Source organism: Panthera uncia (assembly GCF_023721935.1).
Source record: "Panthera uncia isolate 11264 chromosome B2 unlocalized genomic scaffold, Puncia_PCG_1.0 HiC_scaffold_24, whole genome shotgun sequence".
In the NCBI taxonomy this organism is placed as follows: domain Eukaryota; kingdom Metazoa; phylum Chordata; class Mammalia; order Carnivora; family Felidae; genus Panthera; species Panthera uncia.
Genome location: NW_026057580.1, coordinates 113,251,061 through 113,270,731, shown reverse-complemented (window position 1 = coordinate 113,270,731; position 19,671 = coordinate 113,251,061). Strand labels below are relative to the sequence as shown.

At 39.6% G+C, this 19,671-nt stretch overlaps 1 protein-coding gene across 1 annotated transcript in view; it reads left to right on the top strand.

The window, feature by feature from the left end:
* PRKN (parkin RBR E3 ubiquitin protein ligase) overlaps positions 1-19,671 on the top strand; it is a 1,335,825-nt gene that overhangs the window by 398,776 nt on the left and 917,378 nt on the right. The gene's annotated exons all lie outside the window — the stretch shown is intronic.

Genomic DNA, 19,671 nt, shown 5'->3' with positions numbered 1-19,671 from the left:
GTGTCTCCCTCTCTCTCTGCCTCTCCCCCACTCACTCTGTCTCTCTCTCTTTCTCAACAATAAATAAACATTTGAAAAAAATTTTTTTAATATTTAAAAACAGGGGCACCTGGGTGGCTCAGTTGGTTAAGCGTCTGACTTCTGTTCAAGTCATGATCTCATGGTTCGTGGGTTTTAGCCCCGTGTCAGGCTCTGTGCTGACAGCTCAGAGCCTGGAGCTGCTTTGGATTCTGTGTCTCCCTCTCTCTCTGCCCCTCCCTTGCTTGTGTTCTGTCTCTCTCTGTCTCTCAAAAAATGAATAAACATGTTAAAAAAATAATAATAAAAAAACGAGGTCATTGGGGCATGCCCTAATTCAGTAATGCCTGTGTTCTTCCTTGTGGACAACAAACCCCTCTCTCCTTCTAGCGTGGCCTTGAAAGGGCAAAGCGTTGGATTTCGCTACAGAACCACTAAAATGAGCCTCAGGGGCCTGTTTTGAAAGGTTAAAACAACAACAACAACAACAAAGTATTGTTTCCTTCATTCTCAGCAGGCTTTGACCTGCCTCTCAAGTAGTTGCTAACCTCGGCAATAGTGCATAGACAATCTGGAAATGACCAGAATCCCCGGGGCTGATAAACACATCAGATGTTTATAGACAATATTGTGGGATAAGTATATGAATTTCTCACAGTTTGCACAAATCTGGGCACAGCTTAGTCAGGTCCTCTTGTAGGGCCACATGAAGCTGCAATCATAGGTCAGCTGGGGCCTCTGAGGCTTGGGTCCTCTTCCAAGTTCAGAAGGTTATTGGGACAGTTCGTTTCCTTGTAGCTGGACGGCTCACTGTGACTGCCGCTTCAATCCCAGGAAGAGTGTATCACTCCATCACTTCTAGTCTCTGGCTTCTAGGTCTTCTTTTGTAGGTCAGGGCCACCCAGGATAATCTCCCAAATGTGACAGAAACCCATGGGGAGGGGAAGGAAAAAAAAAAAAAAAAGAGGTTAGAGTGGGAGAGAGCCAAAGCATGAGAGACTCTTAAAAACTGAGAACAAACTGAGGGTTGATGGGGGGTGGGAGGGAGGGGAGGGTGGGTGATGAGTATTGGGGAGGGCACCTTTTGGGATGAGCACTGGGTGTTGTATGGAAACCATTTGACAATAAATTTCATATATTGAAAAAAAAAGTCAACTATTAGGGACTTTACCTCTGAAAAAACACCTCCCCTTTTGCCCTATGACATCACCTGATCGTGGGAGTGGCCTCCATTTTATTCTGAGTTCTTGTTCATACCTGTGGGAAGGATTATACAGAGTACATAGATCAGGGAGCAAAAATCTTGAGAGCCACCTTAGAGTTCTGCCTACCTCTGGCATAGAGTAGAATTTTCCCTCCTGTTGGCGATATTTAAAGTTAGGTTGAGGGTAGGATGTGGGCAGCACTGTACTTCTGCAGGACTAGTTGGGAGAAGAGCCCACCCCCTGGCAGAGAGGGGAACTATGAGGGTTAGGCATATTTTCACTGCCTCAGTGCATTGGGTTCAAGGTTTAGGGAAAGATTCTAGGTGTACCAGGAGTCCTTGAGCACAGTTCAGAAGAAAGACAAAAATCTGAGACATATGTCCTGGGAAATGTGAGGGAAAATAGGAAGTCATGGACCTTTGGACTCACCCCAAGAAAACTAAAATTTGTGTTCCTAGGTTCTACCTGCTGTTGGGTTAGTAGTCCTCCACTGTGACCAGCCTTTGACATGATCAGCATGAGTTACCCAACTTAGCTGCTTATCTGTATCAGCCAATTTCCCCTTTTTCCTTCATGAAATTTCCTTCATGACCTTTCTGTTTATGATAACCAAATAACTAATAATTTGCTATGTATTTATCCCTCCCAGTGAATACTTCAGAGTTGACTAGAAGTCTCCTGGAGTAAACAGTTTGAAACACAAAGCAATGGTACTGATGATGGCAATTATAGGGAAATGGCATTAGATCCAGCCTTTGATTATGCTTCCATCCAGTTGGGCTTGAAATATAAGCACAAATGTAGTGCTTGCATTTCAAAGTCTCTACTAAACAAATAATATCACCTACCTAAATTATGATTTATCAGAAAAACTACAACATTTTATAATCATTCTTGTGAATGTGTAACAGCACACACACAAAAACGCATTCTTCCCCAAAGTATCTCCACTTGGCACAGTGATTTCTAACTAGGGAGGCATGCAGCCCTTACCACAAAGGTACATATAACAGACTTTTTATATCCTTCTAGAGGTTTAAGGACTTCTCATACTCTCCAGTTCATCTTCCAGACCAGAATCCCTTGTCTATAACATTCTTTGTGTCTTATATATGCTCTGTCATCATTTCTCTGAATTTGAAAAATCTGGGCCATTAGATGAAACAACCTTCTGAGACAATCCAGAACAAAAATTGACAGTTCATCTTAAGCGCATCTGAATTCTACCTTAATAAAACTGCTTTGGTTACAGAATGAAGCAAGATTTGGATGTGTTGATTAGAGCAGATATTTTCACTCATTCTCCATTTGTTCATGCAAGGAGAATAGGAAAACATGGTTTTAGAACAAGATAAACATGGTTTCATAACTGGTTATTTACCTTTGGGTAAATTGTGCATCATTTTGAGCTTCAGTTTTTCTCATCTGTGATGGTTATTTCATGGGTTGTTACTAATTTAAAATGAGAGAATGTAGGTAAAATCCTCAATCCGTTTAAAAGCTATCTACTTGGCTAATGTTAAAATACAACAGCTCTCACTGCTGCCTAAGAACTTGCTTTCCTAATGAATGCCTTATCATGGTCTGACCTCAGCAACAGGTGTTGTCCTAGCAAGCAGCCAACCACAACGCCATGCTTATTAAAAGGATCTTCCCAGTTTCAGGAGAATCTAGTGTTTTTTGTTTTTGTTTTTTTTCTGGGAGAAGTGGGTTAGTAGTTTACATTCTTTGCTTCAAAGTTAAGATCATTTCAACTGATACATTTGATTGGAGTTAGCTTTCTAGATAAATGCCAGTGGACTTAAGATAGTACAAAAGTGGGGTCAAATGGCGGTTGAAGTTTTATGTAGGTAGTACAAAGGTGACAAACACATGGTAAAAAATATGGAGGTGAGCTCTTATGTAACATAGTCCTGGAAGTCCTAGACACAAGCATCAGACAACAAAAAGAAATAAAAGGCATCCAAGTTGGCAAAGAAGAAGTCAAACTTTCACTATTTATAGATGACATGATACTCTGTATAAAAAATCCACACTTGATCTTAGCCAAAAGGCCGAGAAGCGATTCTGTATAAAAAATCCAAAAGACTCTAACAAAAATCTGCTAGAACTATACACAAATTCAGTGAAGTTGCAGGCTACAAAATCAGTGTATGGAAATCTGTTGCATTTCTATACACCGATAATGAAGCAGCAGAAAGAGAAATTAAGGAATCACTCCCATTTACAATTGTACCAAAAAATATAAGATACCTAGGAATAAACCTAACCAAAGAGGTGAAAGACCTGTACTTTGAAAACTATAAAACATTGATGAAAGAAACTGAAGATGACACAAAGAAATGGAAAGATATTTCGTGTTCATGGATTGGAAGAATAAATATTTAGAATGTCTATGCTATGCAAAGCACTCTACACATGTAATGTAATCCCTATCAAAATACCACCAGCATTTTCACAAAGCTAGAACAAACAATCCTAAAATTTGTATGGAACCACAAAAGACCCCAAATAGCCAAAGCAACCTTGAAAAAGAAAAGCAAAGCTGGTGGCATCACAATTCTGGACTTCAAGGTTTACTACAAACTATATTAATCAAAACAGTGTGGTACTGGCACAAAAATAGACACAGAGATCAATGAAACAGAATACAAAACCCAGAAATGAACCCACAACTATATGGTCAATTAATTTTCAACAAAGCAGGAAAGACCGTTCAATCAGAAAAGGATAGTCTCTTCAGAAAATGGTTTTGGAAAAACTGAACAGCAACATGCAAAAGAATAAAGCTGGACCTCATTCCTATTCCATATAAAAATAAATTCAAAATGGGTTAAAGATCTAAATGTCAGACAGGAAACCATAAAAATCCTAGAGAACACAGGCAGTAGCCTCTTTCACATTGGCCATAGCAACTTCTTCCTAGATATGTCTCCTGTGGTAAGGGAAACAAAAGCAAAAATGAACTACTGAGATTTTATCAAGATATAGAGCTTCTGCATAGTGAAGGAAACAAAACTAAAAGCAACCTACAAAATGGGAGAAGATATTTGCAAATGACACATCCGATAAAGGGTTATAAAACGCAACACCCTCAAAATGAATAATCCAATTAAAAACGGGCAGAAGACATGAATGGACATTTTTCCAAAGAAGACATCCAGATGGCCAATAGACACATGAAAAGATGCTCAACATCACTCATCATCAGGGAAATACAAATCAAAACTACAATGAGCTATCGCTTCCCACCTGTCAGAATGGCTCACGTCAACAACACAAGACACAACAGATGTCGGAGAGCATGTGGAAAGAGAAACACTCCTGCGATGTTGGTGGGAATGCAACTGGTGCAGCCACTGTGGAAAACAGTTTAGAAGTTCCTCAAAAAGTAGAACTATTCTATGATCTAGGAATTGTACTACTAGGTATTTACCCTGAGAATACAAAAATATTAATTCAAAGGGATACATACTCCTAGTGTTTATAACAGCATTATCTACAATAGTCAAGATATGGAAGCAACCCAAGTGTCCATCGATTGATGAATGGGTAAGGAAGGTGTGGTATGTGCACACACACACAGACACACACACACACACACAGACACACACACACACACACACACACACACACACACACACACACTGGAATAATTACTCAGCCATAAAAAAAGAATGAAATCTTGCCATTTGCAACAACATGGATAGAACTAGAGAGTGTAATGCTAAGTGAAATAAGTCAGTTAGAGAAAGACAAATACCATATTATTTTACTCATCCATGAAATTAAAAAACAAACAAACAAACAATCAAAGGGGAAAAGACAAAGAGAGTCAAACCAAGAGACAGACTCTCCACTACAGAGGACAAACTGATGGTTACCAGATGGTAAGGGAATGGGTTAAATAGGTGGTGGGGATTAAGGGGCACATTTGTTGTGTTAAGCATGGGGTGTTTTATGGAAGTGTTGAATCACTATACTGTATACCTGGAACTAATATTATACTGGATGAAACCTGAATTTGAATAAAAATTAAAAAAAAGAAATATGAAGATGATATATGGCACAGGGGAATGGTTTATTTCTGCCAAAGGAAACACGAAGATCAAGGCTGACAGCTATAAAGATAACTAAAAACAACAATGACAAGTTAAAAATGAAAAATCAGAAGAGTTTTGAAAACAGTAGATTTAATAATTATCTAGAAAATAAATATGATAAAACCTAATCCTAACCAGGCATCCTATACATATACCCTATACATATACCGTCTTGTTTTAAAAGAAGCTTCTCCTTTCAACTTACTAATTTTAACTTTGATATCTGATGTCATTTTTTTTAACTTTGAGCTGTGCAGAGTAATCTCTAGAGAACTTATTTATACGCCAAAAGCCCAATGATGTAATCTGGGTATGCTGCCAAACTGCGCTTGTGTAGTCTTTCGTTGTGTGGTTCAAACTGTAAGATGTGAGCTCTCAGCTGACAGTGGAGAACTTTTCTGTATTTTTATATTTTACCCACCCACTCACTGATCAGCCATTTTGCCGTGCGTCTGTCTCTCCATTTGTCCATCTATGTTTTGCTGCAACCTTAGCACACCTGCTTTGGCCAAGGAGCGGCGCCTATCACTTCCACTCATAATCCATTGGCAAGAATGGTTACTGGACCCGACCACAAATCCACAGGTGGCTGCCCAGCCAGCGGAAGAAGCAGATTTTGATGAAGTGCTAGCAGTCCTTGTTGTAGTTGCAGGGATAACAAGTATGTGAAATGCTTAGTAAATATGCTGCCTAGAACCGTTCTTGGTAGTTATTATCATTATTCATTCATTCATTCAACAAACATGTTTTAAGTGCTGGTTGGAGTGATAATTGTGAACTGTGAAGATCCTACTGTAAAAATCCTACTATGATACATCATCAGTTTCCTTCAGAATTTTGGATAAAGTTAAGAGTGGCTTGGATGAGAATTTGGGGGAACTACTATGGACATCACTTGAGTACTGGAGCCAAGAGCCAAAGGTGTTGTGTTTACTTAGCCATCCTCCCCTTCTCCAGGATTCAAAATTAATAGCTCCCCCCTGTCCTTCGGTGTTTATTACTCTAACAGACCCTCTTAGTCATCACCTGCCTCCCCTTTGCCATGACAACAATGCAGTCATCATCTGGTTAAACTGGAGGCTCTGGGACATGGAGACCTGAAGCCTCGCCCTTGATGCTGAGGTATCTTAAGGTACAGATAAACCAAGGCCCTTATGGGGGAAAAAAAGTCTCCAACATAGAGAGGAAGATTCCAAGACAACACCTGCTGTTATAGAACCAAAGTGATGTAAAGCCCTTATGTATAATACTTGTCCAGTGTGAGCCCTTCCTAATTTCTGTCCTATGGCATTGCGTTGTCAGTCAAGGTTCTGACAGCAAAGGCATAATTTTCCAAGACTCCAGAAGTCCTTTGGGGAAATACAAAAAGGTGAATGGGCAATGTAGTGTCCTTGTTATTTATAACAGGCAGCAGACTTTTGAAAGTGTTAGATTTCTGAAGATACAGAAACTCAGTGTTTTCGTTCGCCAGGGCAGCCAGAAGAAAGTGCCGCAGAATGGGTAACTTAAATAACAAAAATTTGTTTCCTTACGATTCTGGAGGCTGGAAGTCTATGAAGGTGTCAGGGGGTAGTGCTCTCAGAGGCCTTTCTCCTTGGCCTGTTGGTGCCTGTCTTCTTCATGTAGCCTTACGTGGTCTTCCCCTGTGTCTGTCTGTGTCCTCATCTCTTCTTCTAGGGACTCAGTCATATTGGATTAGATACAGTCCACCCTAATGGCCTCATTTTAATCTGATTGCCTCTTTAAAGATCCTATCTCCAAATGCAATCACACTCTAGGGGTTAGGGCTTCAACCTATGAATTTTGTGAGGATACAAGTCAGCCTGTGACAGTAAGATACCTGCCAAGGACTGGCAGACAATAGCAGTGAATTTGGCCTCATAGTGACCGAGGCATGGAAGCTGCTGTCTATGCCACTAGATGTACATAGATAGCATTTTTTAGCTCTCAACATCTTGAAATGGATGCTCAAGGTGGTCCATTTTTTATTTCCTTTTATATTTCAAGAAAATCTAAAAATGAAGCTATATATGGGAATTGCTCAAAATTAAAATATTAGCACCTACAATGGAATTGATGTTTACAGAAGGGTTAGTAAAGTTTAAAAGTCAGGACATGGGATAAAATGTACAATAAGTAAACATACCCAATTACCTTAAAATCTCTTAAATTTCTCTTATACCAGTGCATCATTGGCACGTGAAAAGCCAAGAATTAGCCTTTTTTCGTCTGTCTTTGCACTGAGACTGGGGTCTCTAATTCCAAGTCCACGGAGATCTATAATTTGTTTATTTCACTGATTTTATTTTCATTTTTTAAGCTAAATATGTATATTCAAATTTTTATGTTATATGTGTTATCTAGTATGTCTTTGCTGTAATTTGAAGATTTTAGGATGTTGTCCAGTTAAGATCAAGCTGAATCTTTAAATTTGTTGTTGCAAAAGGACACTAAAGTCAACACACCAAGCAGGAAATTTTTCAGAGATAATATTCAATACTATTGCAATATGTTATATTGATATGCAAATGTGTGTATATATATATATATATATATAATATTTTTTACGTTTTCTTTGAGTATAGTTGACACACTATGTTACATTTTTAAATATAACAAATTAAAGTCACATTTAATATTAACCTTGGTATATTTTGCACTATCTGCTTCTTTCCTTTTTCATCGTGATAGTTGCAAAAGCAAAGGATACCTGAAACTCAACATCGTAATCAGAGAAAAGGGGCCCCGTTCAGATTTTAACTTGATCATTTCCTCTTTTTCCTTTTTTAAAAATGTTTATTTATTCTTGAGAGAGAGAGAGAGAGAGAGAGAGAGAGAACATGAGCAGGGGAGGGGCAGAGAGAGAGGGAGACACAGAATCCAAATCCAGTCAGGCTCCAGGCTCCGAGCTGTCAGCACAGAGCCCAATGTGGGGCTTGAACCCACGAACCACAAGATCATGGCCTGAGTGGAAGCCGGACGCTTAACCGACTGAGCCACCCAGGTGCCCCTAACTTGACCATTTTGTTACTGCTTCTCTTCTAATCTCACAACCATGACATTTACTGGAGCTTTCACCAAGAGTTCTGGAAGCATTGAGCCACACGCGTGTGCAACATGCATGTCTCTCTCTCTCTCTCTCTCTCTCTCTCTCGCTCTCGCTCTTGCTCTCGCTCGCTCTCTCTCTCTTCAGTTATACTGAAATAAGCTTTCCAGCATCTCATCCACTTTAAAAGTAGGCACACATCTGAGGTGGGAAAAAAAGTCTTCTTAGAATGAAGAGAATAAAAATTACAAAACTAAGTATGTTTTTTTTCCTCAAAAGGAGAGGTGAGTGAATAGCTCTCATCTAAGCAACTGTGTGTCAACAGAGTTTGTGTTTAGGGTGTTTTAGATAAAATGCAGGTCAGAAAGAAGTTATGATGCCAAAATGATGCCAAAATGAAAAACACAACATCAACAACAGATATTAGCAGGAAAGTAAAAAAAAGAATGAATTCCTTCTTATAAGTACATCATTTTCTGTCATCTTTTCTGACCAAAGGAAAAAAAGGGGGGGGGGAATTAGGAATAAATGACTTGCAAATATTTTTTCCCAGGTGTCCTTTCTTTTTTTTTTTTTAATTTTTTAAATGTTTATTTATTTGAGAGAGAGAGAGAGACAGAGCACGAGCGTGGGGACGGTGGCGGGGGGGGGGTGGTTGGCACAAGAGAGAGGGAGACACAGAATCCGAAGTAAGCTCCAGGCTCTGAGCTGTCAGCACAAAGCCCAATGTGGGGCTGGAACTCACAGACTGTGAGATCATGACCTGAGCCAAAGTCTGATGCTTAACTGACTGAACCACCCAGGCGCCCCACCAGGTGTCCTTTCAAAAGGATCAGCATAACAAATATCTATATATTTTTTTAATTCCAAAAATAAATAAAAAACTCAAAATTTCTCTCTTACCCCACCGGATCCCATTCTTCAGAGATAATCACAATTTGGTATACATATTTAAAAAACTTAATGCATGTACATAACTATATGTAATATATAACTAAGTGGGTTAATAATAATAATACATGCTATTGTGCACTTAAAAACTTGAAGTTTTTATTTTAAAAATGGACTGCATCTTTTTTCCTGTGAGCGCTCTGGAATCATAACAGATTCTGACCAGTTGAATGGGTGAGTGACGGCCAGCCTCATATGAGCCAGTGTTTCGATCGTTTCCTTTTTTGTTTTCATTGTCATTGTAATGACCATCCATGTACATATGTCTTCCAGCACTTATGTGAGAATATCTGTATGTGCATTTAAAATATTGATAAATCCTGCCAATATCATCAAAAATGAGTCGGTTTACTCCAATCAGCTGTTTATCATAATGCACATGTTCTCATATACTCTCTAGTATGGATTTTAGCAAATATGCCCCCCTCCCCCCACCGTCACCATCTTTTGCCCTTTTGATTGCTTTGGGTAGATATCTGGGAGGCTTTTAATTTATTCTATTCCATTTCTTACACTGTCTCCTTGCGTGGAAGTCCGTGTCTGTTTGAAGTTTATGATGTGGAAAGGGTCTTTGTGGCAAAATGCTTGGGAAGTTTCTGTTGCCTCTGTAAGAAAGAAGGGTGTTCATGAACCGAGTCATTTTCTTTGGTTATTCATGCAGTACGTTAGTCCATACATCGCACTATGCTTCAGAAGTTGTTTTAGGATTCTACAGTTTCATTCGTTTGGGGAAAAAGATTTATCCGTTGTAGCGGTCTTCTCAAAGTTATTATGAGCTGCTTATCTTTTAGTACACCTGCAACATTCTTTAACTGACTGTATTACTCTTGTGTTTGAACCATAGTGGTAATCCATACTGGTATAATAACTTTTTGATTTTGAAAGCAAAGATTTCTTTTGCGCTGAGGTAAGTTTGGATTTTTCTTTCTTCTCCCTCACTCCTTTATTTCGAAGTTCAGTTTTTAATGGAGATATAGGAACAGGCAAGAGAACTTAATCAGTGAGAGGTAGCAGCCAATTCACACAATGGTTTTGTCTCTCAAATTTTGTAGTAATGTCACATTCCTTGTTTTCAATGAGTCCTTTCCATGTGGTGACTGAGTACGAAGATACATTGCCGCTCTTTTTTTTTATTTTATAACATTTAAACCTTGAAAAGCCAAAGAAATAAACAAAACCATATAACAAATGCCTGTGTGACCTTTACCTAGATTCCCAAGTCTTCACATTTTGCCTTATTTGCTTTACTGTTCTTCGTCTCCCTCTCTCCTTCCTCTCCTCCTTCCTTCCCTTCCTCCTCCTGCTGTTAAACATGCTGCAGACATCAGGGCAATTTGGTCCTAAATAGTATAGTCAGTATCTACAAAATATAAAGACATCCTTCTACATACCCGTGATACCTAATCACACCCAAGAAATCTAACATGAATACAATGACATTTCTTATGCAGTCCGTATGCAAATGTCCCTGCCAGTCATTCCCAAATTGTCCTTTGTAGCTTTTTTACAAAATCATTTTGATCAAGAATTCGGTCAAGGCTCACACACTGCATTTAGTCATCATGCATCTTTAATCTCTGTTGCTTCGGAGCCATCTCCTCACACATACCCTTTTGGGTTTTTTCAAAAATTGTCATTTCATTGATTCCAGGCCAGTTGTCTTGCAGAATGCACTACGTCCTGGATTGGCTTTGTCGTTTCTTCATGTGTACATTCAGTTACACACTGTGGTCATCAATACTGAGTAGTTTGTAACTAGTGATGCCCGGCAAATATTCCTTTGTAGAGACAGCCCTCTGTCTTTGAAAATGTGAGGCAATGTGTGGGAAGATACTTTGTGCGATTGTCTTGATTCCTAGTAGTCTTTCATTCAATTGCTGTACTGGGATCCTTAACTGAATTAGTTATTAGATCAGTTGTTATTAGATTAGTTGAAAACACTATTTTCTTAATCTCTCATTCTTTCCATATTTATCCTATATCATTCTTTTGTATAGAAGAGCTCTTCCTCAATTACCACCCCTATATTTTGATTATCTTTATAAATTCTTTCTTTCTTTATGCAATACATTATAATCCATTACCATCATTATTATTCTTGTCTATGTTTCTATTTTCCCAGACTTAGTCAGTGTGACCCCATTTGTCTTTAAACATAGTCTTGCGTTTTGGTAAATACAAGGTGTTCTGGGATCACACAAAGGATGTTCTAGGATCGTATTGTACTTTCTCTCTCAGGCCTGGTATCAGGAGTCCTGGTTCATCTAAGTGTGAAACTACATTTTGAAACCAACGTTTGGGTATCAGGTAGGCTCCTTGCTGTCAAAGTATTGATCTTTCTAGGCCTCTTTAGTAAACTGATCCTGATATTAGCGTCCTGGAAAAATATGTAAAGCTGTATTCACACGCTACTCATAGAAACATTGTAATTTCAAAAAAGCTGGAATCGACTCAAATGTCCACCACTGGGGTGCTGAGAATAAACTATGATTCATCAACACATGACAGCACTATGTAGTTATGAAAAAGAGTAAGGAAAATCTCACTATCCTACTATATGATGAGTTCTAGGGTGAATTATCATGGGGAAAAAGATGTCATGGAAAAATATATGTTATAATTTATCTAAGAAAGTGGCTTAAAATACACATACACATACATTTCAGCTTGTGTTAAGAATAAGTTATACACCTCACACCTGTTAGAAAGACTTACAAAAAAATCTCAAGTGTTGGAGAGGATGTGGAGAAAAGACAACTCTTGTTCACTGTTGGTGGAAATGCAAATTGGTGCAGCCACTATGGAAAACAGTGTGGAGATTCCTCAAAAAATTAAAAACGGAACTGTCATGTGATCCACCAATTTCACTTCTGGGTGTTTATCTGAAGGAGATGAAAACACTGACTCAAAAAGATATGTGGAACCCAAATTTCTTTGCAGCACCTATGTGTCCATTGATAGATGAATCCATAAATAAGACACAGTATAAATATACAATGGAAAATTATTCAGCCATTAAAAACAAAGAAATCCTGGGGCGCCTGGGTGGTTCAGTCGGTTAAGCATCCGACTTCGGCTCAGGTCATGATCTCGCAGTTCGTTTGAGTTTGAGCCCCGCATCGCGCTCTGTGCTGACAGCTCGGAGCCTGGAGTCTGCTTTGTATTCTGTGTCTCCTCCTCTCTCTGGCCCTCTCCTGCTCATGCTCTGTCTCTCTCTGTCTCTCAATAATAAATAAAAGTTAAAAAATATTTTTAAAAAATAAAAAAATAAAAAATGAACAAAGAAACCCTGCCATTTGTGACCACATGAATGAACCTAGAAGACGTTATGCTGATACATTAGCATCTACCCCCAGAGATGTGCACGAGTTCCTTCACCAATAGCATTTGTTAAGCTTTTGAAGAGGAGTCAGTGTTATTGGTATAAAGGGGAATAGTTTGAACATGTGTTTATCTTATTATAATTAAAATTCAGAACCCTTTCATGTTTTAATAGTCATTTGTACACATTTTGTAACTTCTCTTGCCTTTAACACGTTTTTCTATCAGATTTTTAAACATTTTTTTCAATTTTTAAGATTTTTCTGTGCCCTGAATTGAAAATATTTTCTCCCACTTTATCACTTGTATTTGCCTTGTTTTTTTTCTTCTTTTGAAGTTCTTTTCCTAAATTTTTGTTTCTTTGTTTGTTTTGTTTTGTTTTAATTCCAGTGTAGTTAACATACAGTGCTGTATTGGTTTCAGGTGTGCAATATAGTGATTCGACAACTCTATGTTATCTAGTGCTCATCATAAAAAATGTATTCTTTGTTTTAAAGTTTATTTATTTATTTTGAGAGAGGGGCAACACACAAGCAAGGGAGGGGCAGAGAGAGGGAGACAGATGGGGAGAGAATCCCAAGCAGGCTCCATACCACCAGCACGGAGTTTGATGCAGGGCTCAAACCCACCAACTATGAGATCATAACTTGAGCCAAAACCAAGAGTTAGATGCTTAACTGACTGAGCCACCCAGGTGCCCCCACAATAAGTGTATTCTTAATACCCATCACCTATTTCACCCATCTCTCCCCCCCCCTTCCCCACTGGTAGCCATCTGTTTGTTCTCTGTTGTTAAGAGTCTGCTTATTTTATTTAATTTTTTTGTCTTTGCCTTTGTAATGTTTGCCATGGAAAGACTATTTTTTGAGGTGATTACGTGTATTAATATTTTATTGCATCATGATTTTGAGTCATGGTTTTAAAGACTGTCCATAGATTCAGGTTGAAGAGGACATTCATATTTTCTTCTAGGATAAGGATGCTATATAGTATGTGTGTGTGTTTGTGCGCATGCACATGTGTGTATGTATCCACACATTGTCAGTGTGGATCCAATGTTATCTCTTTTTTTTCAAGCTTTTTATATATTGAGAGAGAAAGAAAGATCATGAGCTGGGTAAGGGCAAAGAGAGAGGGAGAGAATCCCAAGCAAGGTCCATGCAGCACACAGCCTGACACAGGGCTCGATCCCATGAACCATGAGATCATGATCTCAGCTGAAATCAAGAGGCTGACACTTAACCAACTCAGCCACCCAGGCACCCCTATCTTTTTTTGTTCTAACAGATTTTGTTCTAACAGATTCTGTGCTATGTTACCTCCCCCCAATTCCACAGAAACTTAATAAAATCAATGCATTGAAAAAAAAATTACATTTGCCAAATCTTTCCCTTATTTCAGATTCTTTGCACCCAAAAGGGGTCAAAATCAGCATCCTTGTGTGTGCTTGTCTCCTCTACCCATTTTCCTTCTGAGTTTGGTGTATTTCAAAAGAGCTGGCATGCTACATTATAAAATCAGGAAAAGTAAAGTGGTTCATTAACTCTTCATTTGACTTAAAATCTGTCTTCTATCTTTGGCTTCACTTTGTGCTGCTCCAAACATTTGTAAGTTTACAAATTACTCAACACAGGCAAGGCTTAGAGATGACACATGCCTCTGGTCACCCAGAAGTGTTACTATTTGTATGTTAACTCCAGGATCTGCCCTGTAAAATAATTGATGCTACATTTGATATTGTTAGTTTGTGAATGTCTGACACAAAAAACTGGCTATATGTTCTCTCTCTCTCTCTCTCTATGCATTTGTATAATATGCTTTCTTTTATAGTCAGTATAACCCATTGGAAAAGTTTACATGACCAATTAAATCTTTTCCCCTGTCCACTTACAAGTAAACCCATTCTCCTTCAAGACTTTGGAGCTGATGTAATGGAATGTCTGACTATGTGGTTCTGGGAGTAAGCCCATTCTCCTTCACAGACTTTGGAGCTGGTATGATAGAATGTTTGGGTGGTTCTGGGAGTGTGATCCTGAGAATTGACAGCACTTTTACTTCTTTTAAGATCCTCAGACCCCAGGGCCTGCCTATGTAGGGCACCTTGTCTTGTCCCCTCCAGTTGAGTCAAGAAGTCAATGGTGGGGGCGCCTGGGTGGCGCAGTCGGTTAAGCGTCCGACTTCAGCCAGGTCACGATCTCGCGGTCCGTGAGTTCGAGCCCCGCGTCAGGCTCTGGGCTGATGGCTCGGAGCCTGGAGCCTGTTTCCGATTCTGTGTCTCCCTCTCTCTCTGTCCCTCCCCCATTCATGCTGTGTCTCTCTCTGTCCCAAAAATAAATTAAAAACGTTGAAAAAAAAAGTTTAAAAAAAAAAAAAGAAGTCAATGGTGCATGTCTATCTGGGGCACATCAATGACCTACTTGAGCAGAAGCTGAAGAGGGTTGAGGAGGGAATACAGGATGCCTGTGTGCCCAGAAAGGAGGATTTCACATGGATGAGAAATGGTGGGGACTGAGAGGCCAGAGGCCAAATGCCGATCTAGCTCTGGACCTTGGTAAGGATTCTCAACCTGTGGCTTCACATTGAGAGTCACTTGGAAAATGATTGAAAATGCAGATTGCCAGGACCTACTGCTCCAGATTCTTATTCCATAAGTCTAGAATGGGAGGTGAAAATCTGTTCTTGTTGGTACCCCAGGTGATTTTTTTTTTCTGCAGATTTTGACCTGGATGGAAGCCCACTACCTGTGGAGAAACTCCTGTGTAATCTTGGCTGATTAATTTAGTAGTCTTAAGTGACTAGAGTCCTAAGTGACTCTGTTAAAATACTGAACACAACATTTGAAAAAAGGTTAGGTAAAGTATTAGGTGAGATTAAAAGTGCTGATGTTTACGGAAGGGATTTGTGGAACAGTTACTGTTGTACCACATAAATGTTTGTGATTATCCCAGCTCAGCCCCTTAGTAGCTATGTATGACCTTTGGCAATGATTTCACTTCTTTACACCTCATCTATAAGATGAGGATATTAATAGTACCTGTCTCACTGTAGCATTGCACAGAGTAAAATGGGAAAATACTGAGCACCGTGCCCCGCATATGGACAAGTCTAAAAATGCTAGATATGATTGCTATTATAATTCTTTCATTAAGTGTTCAAAATATACGTATTGAATGGCTACTGTGTTCCCCGGACATCTATGAGTAGGGTGGCCATATGATTTGTCTTTCAGACTGGGAGACTTTTGACGGTTAAAGGGGAGCTATTAACAATTACAGGGGGACAACAGGTGTCAAGTCAACAGTTCTGGATAGACCAGGATGCATGTCACCTGACCAAAATTAACCAAAGGGGAAAAGGTTTGCGAAGGAGGCTGGTACTAACAGCTCTCTTCATCCCTACCCTTGCAGAGCTTGAAGTCTCCTCTAAATAAATGTTGGCAAATGTGTGAGGGTTATTGGCTTTAGGGAATGACAAATTAGGAGCCCTCTTGAGGGGCCCCATCTGTGTTTGACTTTGCCTACAAGTATCCTACTCCTAGCCATAATGAATGCTAGCTTTTCTTCTTCCCAACTCCCTAGGTATCTCACCCCTAATTTTGCACATCTTATTCCCTCTGGCCAGAATGTTTTTCCTCATTTATGAGTTTCCTAGGTAGGGTTGTAATAACAAAGACCGCAAACATGGTGGCCTAAGACAACACCTGTTTATTGCCCATAGTTCTGGAGGCCAAAAGGTCTGAAATCAGGTCAGTAGGGTTCTGCTTATTCAGAAGGTGCTAGAGAAGAATGCTTCCTCCTCTTCCAGCTTCTGTTGACTCTTGGAGTTCCATGGCTTGTAGAGGCATCTCTCCGATCTCTGCTTCCATTTTCACAGGATGTTTTCCTCTGTGTGCCTCTGTGTCCTCTCTTCTTATAAAGATACCGGTTACTGGATTTAGGAAGGCCCTAAATCCAGGATGATTTCATCTTGAGAACCTCAGCTAATTACATCTACCAAGACCCTATTTTCAAATAAGTTTGCATTCTGGATGGACACAGATTTTGAGTAGACACTGTTCAACACACTATACTTCCTCTGGTTAGAAGAAGATTAAAATGAAAAAGAGGTTAGGGCTTTCTTTAAATCAGGACACAGTATTGGGCCCAGTCTTTCGGAAGCTAAGCTTTCGTCTTGATGGGTTGAGCATGAGTCCTTATTCCCTCAGAAACTCATTTATAAATGAACTGCCATCTTGCCTTTCTTGTCTCTCTACCAGAGCAAAGGAAGTAACTTGAGTTACTATAGGTACAAGTAAGATGTATCATCTGTAAATCTATGGCCTGACCTGTCATCTGTGGGTTTTCACTAGCTTCTATTAAAGTGGGATGCAAAACACTGTCGCCAGACTTTGAGGCACTGTCTCATAGTCCCCAGTCATCACCCCCAAACAATGGATTTTTGTAAATTTCTTCAATTGATTTATGCCAGGGGAGTACTGAATGTGCCCCTGCTGAGCTTTTATTCTCTCCTTATGCCCCCAAATGTACATTATGAAAATGTAAAAAACTCAGACAACAATCTGAAAGGAAGTTCCTTATAAGTAAGTTCTGTTAGATAAATTTAGAAAAGTGTTGTTTTGTCCAAGACAATATTTACCAGTTATTTCTTTTTTTTTAGTTTTATTTATTTTTTTATTTTTTAAAATTTACATCCAAATTAGCATATAGTGAAACAATGATTTCAGGAGTGGATTCCTTAATGCCCCTTACCCATTTAGCCCATCCCCCCTCCCACAACCCCTCCAGTAACCCTCAGTTTGTTCTCCATATTTATGAGTCTCTTCTGTTTTCTCCCCCTCCCTGTTTTTATATTATTTTTGCTTCCCTTCCCTTATGTTCATCTGTTTTGTCTCTTAAAGTCCTCATATGAGTGAAGTCATATGATTTTTGTCATTCTCTGACTAATTTCCCTTAGCATAATACCCTCCAGTTCCATCCACGTAGTTGCAAATGGCAAGATTTCATTCTTTTTGATTTCCGAGTAACACTCTATTTGTGTGTGTGTGTGTGTGTGTGTGTGTGTGTGTGTGTGTGTGTGTATGCCACATTTTCTTTATCCATTCATCCAATGATGGACATTTGGGCTCTTTCCATACTTTGGCTATTGTCGATAGTGCTGCTGTAAGCATGGGGGTGCATGTGTCCCTTCGAAACAGCACACTTGTATCCCTTGGATAAATGCCTAGTAAGTCAATTGCTGGGTCGTAGGGTAGTTCTATTTTTAGTTTTTTGAGGAACCTCCAGACTGTTTTCCAGAGTGGCTGCACCATCTTGCACTGCCACCAACAATGCAAAAGAGATCCTCTTTCTCTGCATCCTCACCAACATCTGTTGTTGCCTGAGTTGTTAATGTGAGCCATTCTGACAGGTGTGAGGTGATATCTCATTGTGGTTTTGATTTGTATTTCACTGATGATGAGTGATGTTGAGCATTTTTTCATGTGTCGGTTGGCCATCTGGATGTCTTCCTTGGAGAAGTGTCTATTCATGTCTTTTGTCCATTTCTTCACTGGATTATTTGTTTTTTGGGTGTTGAGTTTGAGAAGTTCTTTATAGATTTTGGATTGTTCTTCTATATATAGAAGTTCTTTATATCTTTATCTGATATGTCACTTGCAAATATCTTCTCCCATTCTTTTGGTTGTCTTTTAGTTTTGCTGATTGTTTCCTTCGCTGTGCAGAAGCTTTTTATTTTGTTGAGGTCCTAGTAGTTCATTTTTGCTTTTGTTTCCCTTGCCTTCAGAGTCGTGTTGAGTAAGAAGTTGCTGCGGCCAAGATCAAAGAGGTTTTTGCCTGCTTTCTCCTCGAGGATTTTGATGCCTTCCTGTCTTACATTGAGGTCTTTCATCCATTTTGAGTTTATTTTTGTGTATGGTGTAAGAATGTGGTCCAGGTTCATTCTTCTGCATGTTGCTGTCCAGTTTTCCCAGCATCACTTGCTGAAGAGAGTGTCTTTATTCCATTGGGTATTCTTTCCTGTTTTGTCATAGTTGGCCATACGTTTGTGGATTCTGGATTCTCAGTTCTGTTCCATTGATCTGAGTGTCTTGTTCTTGTGCCAACCAGTTATTTCTGACTAAAGGTTCAAAGCTGGAGCCCCTGCCCCACACAGTGAATCTCTCTCATTTACCTGCAGCTGGCCTTGTGGCTCTTGGAGAAGCATTGTACTCACCTGCACACACTGTAACCCCCTGGAATCTACTTGGGATGGCAGTGGTCTTGACACATTGTTTCTCCTGAATAAATGATTACAGGAGAGAATTTAGTTAGGACCAACAGCTGAAGTGGAAGAAATGAATACCATTTATCTTTTCTTGTAGTTGGATGTCAGGGTCTAGGATTTTGTCCTAGTTTGCACAGACGTTCAATGCCTTCCTCCAAACTGATATCTGGAGGGCAGCTCCAACCGGCATCTGCTTAGAGTGTGAAAGAAGAGAGCAGCTTCATGTTTTATTTATCCAGAGTAAAAGAATGGTTGCACATGACACAAGATGTCCAGATTATGAACAGGAGCTGTCATAAGTAACAGTGTGTTGTATTTATATCTAAACTTTAAACCTAAGGCTGTAAACTCAAGGAATTTGCAGCTGAGGAGTGAAACTGTTTATCGCCATGTCAGTTTAAAAAAATAAGTAGAAATGGGGCACCTGGGTGGCTCAGCTGGTTAAGCGACCAACTTCAGCTCAGGTCATGATCTCACAGTTTGTGAGCTCGAGCCCCGTGTCAGGCTCTGTGCTGACAGCTCAGAGCCTGGAGCCTGCTTTGGATTCTGTGTCTCCCTCTTCTCTGCCCTTCCTCCACTCATTCTCTCTCTCTCTCTCTCTCTCTCTCTCTCTCTCCCTCCCCGCAAAAAAAACATACATACATACATAAATAAATAAATAGAAATGCCTGTCATTTCTCCTTTCTTCTTTGCCACTGAAGAGCTTGACTGACTACTGTCTTCCCCATCCTGCCCTACTCTGTGGGTACCCTACCCTACTGTACCC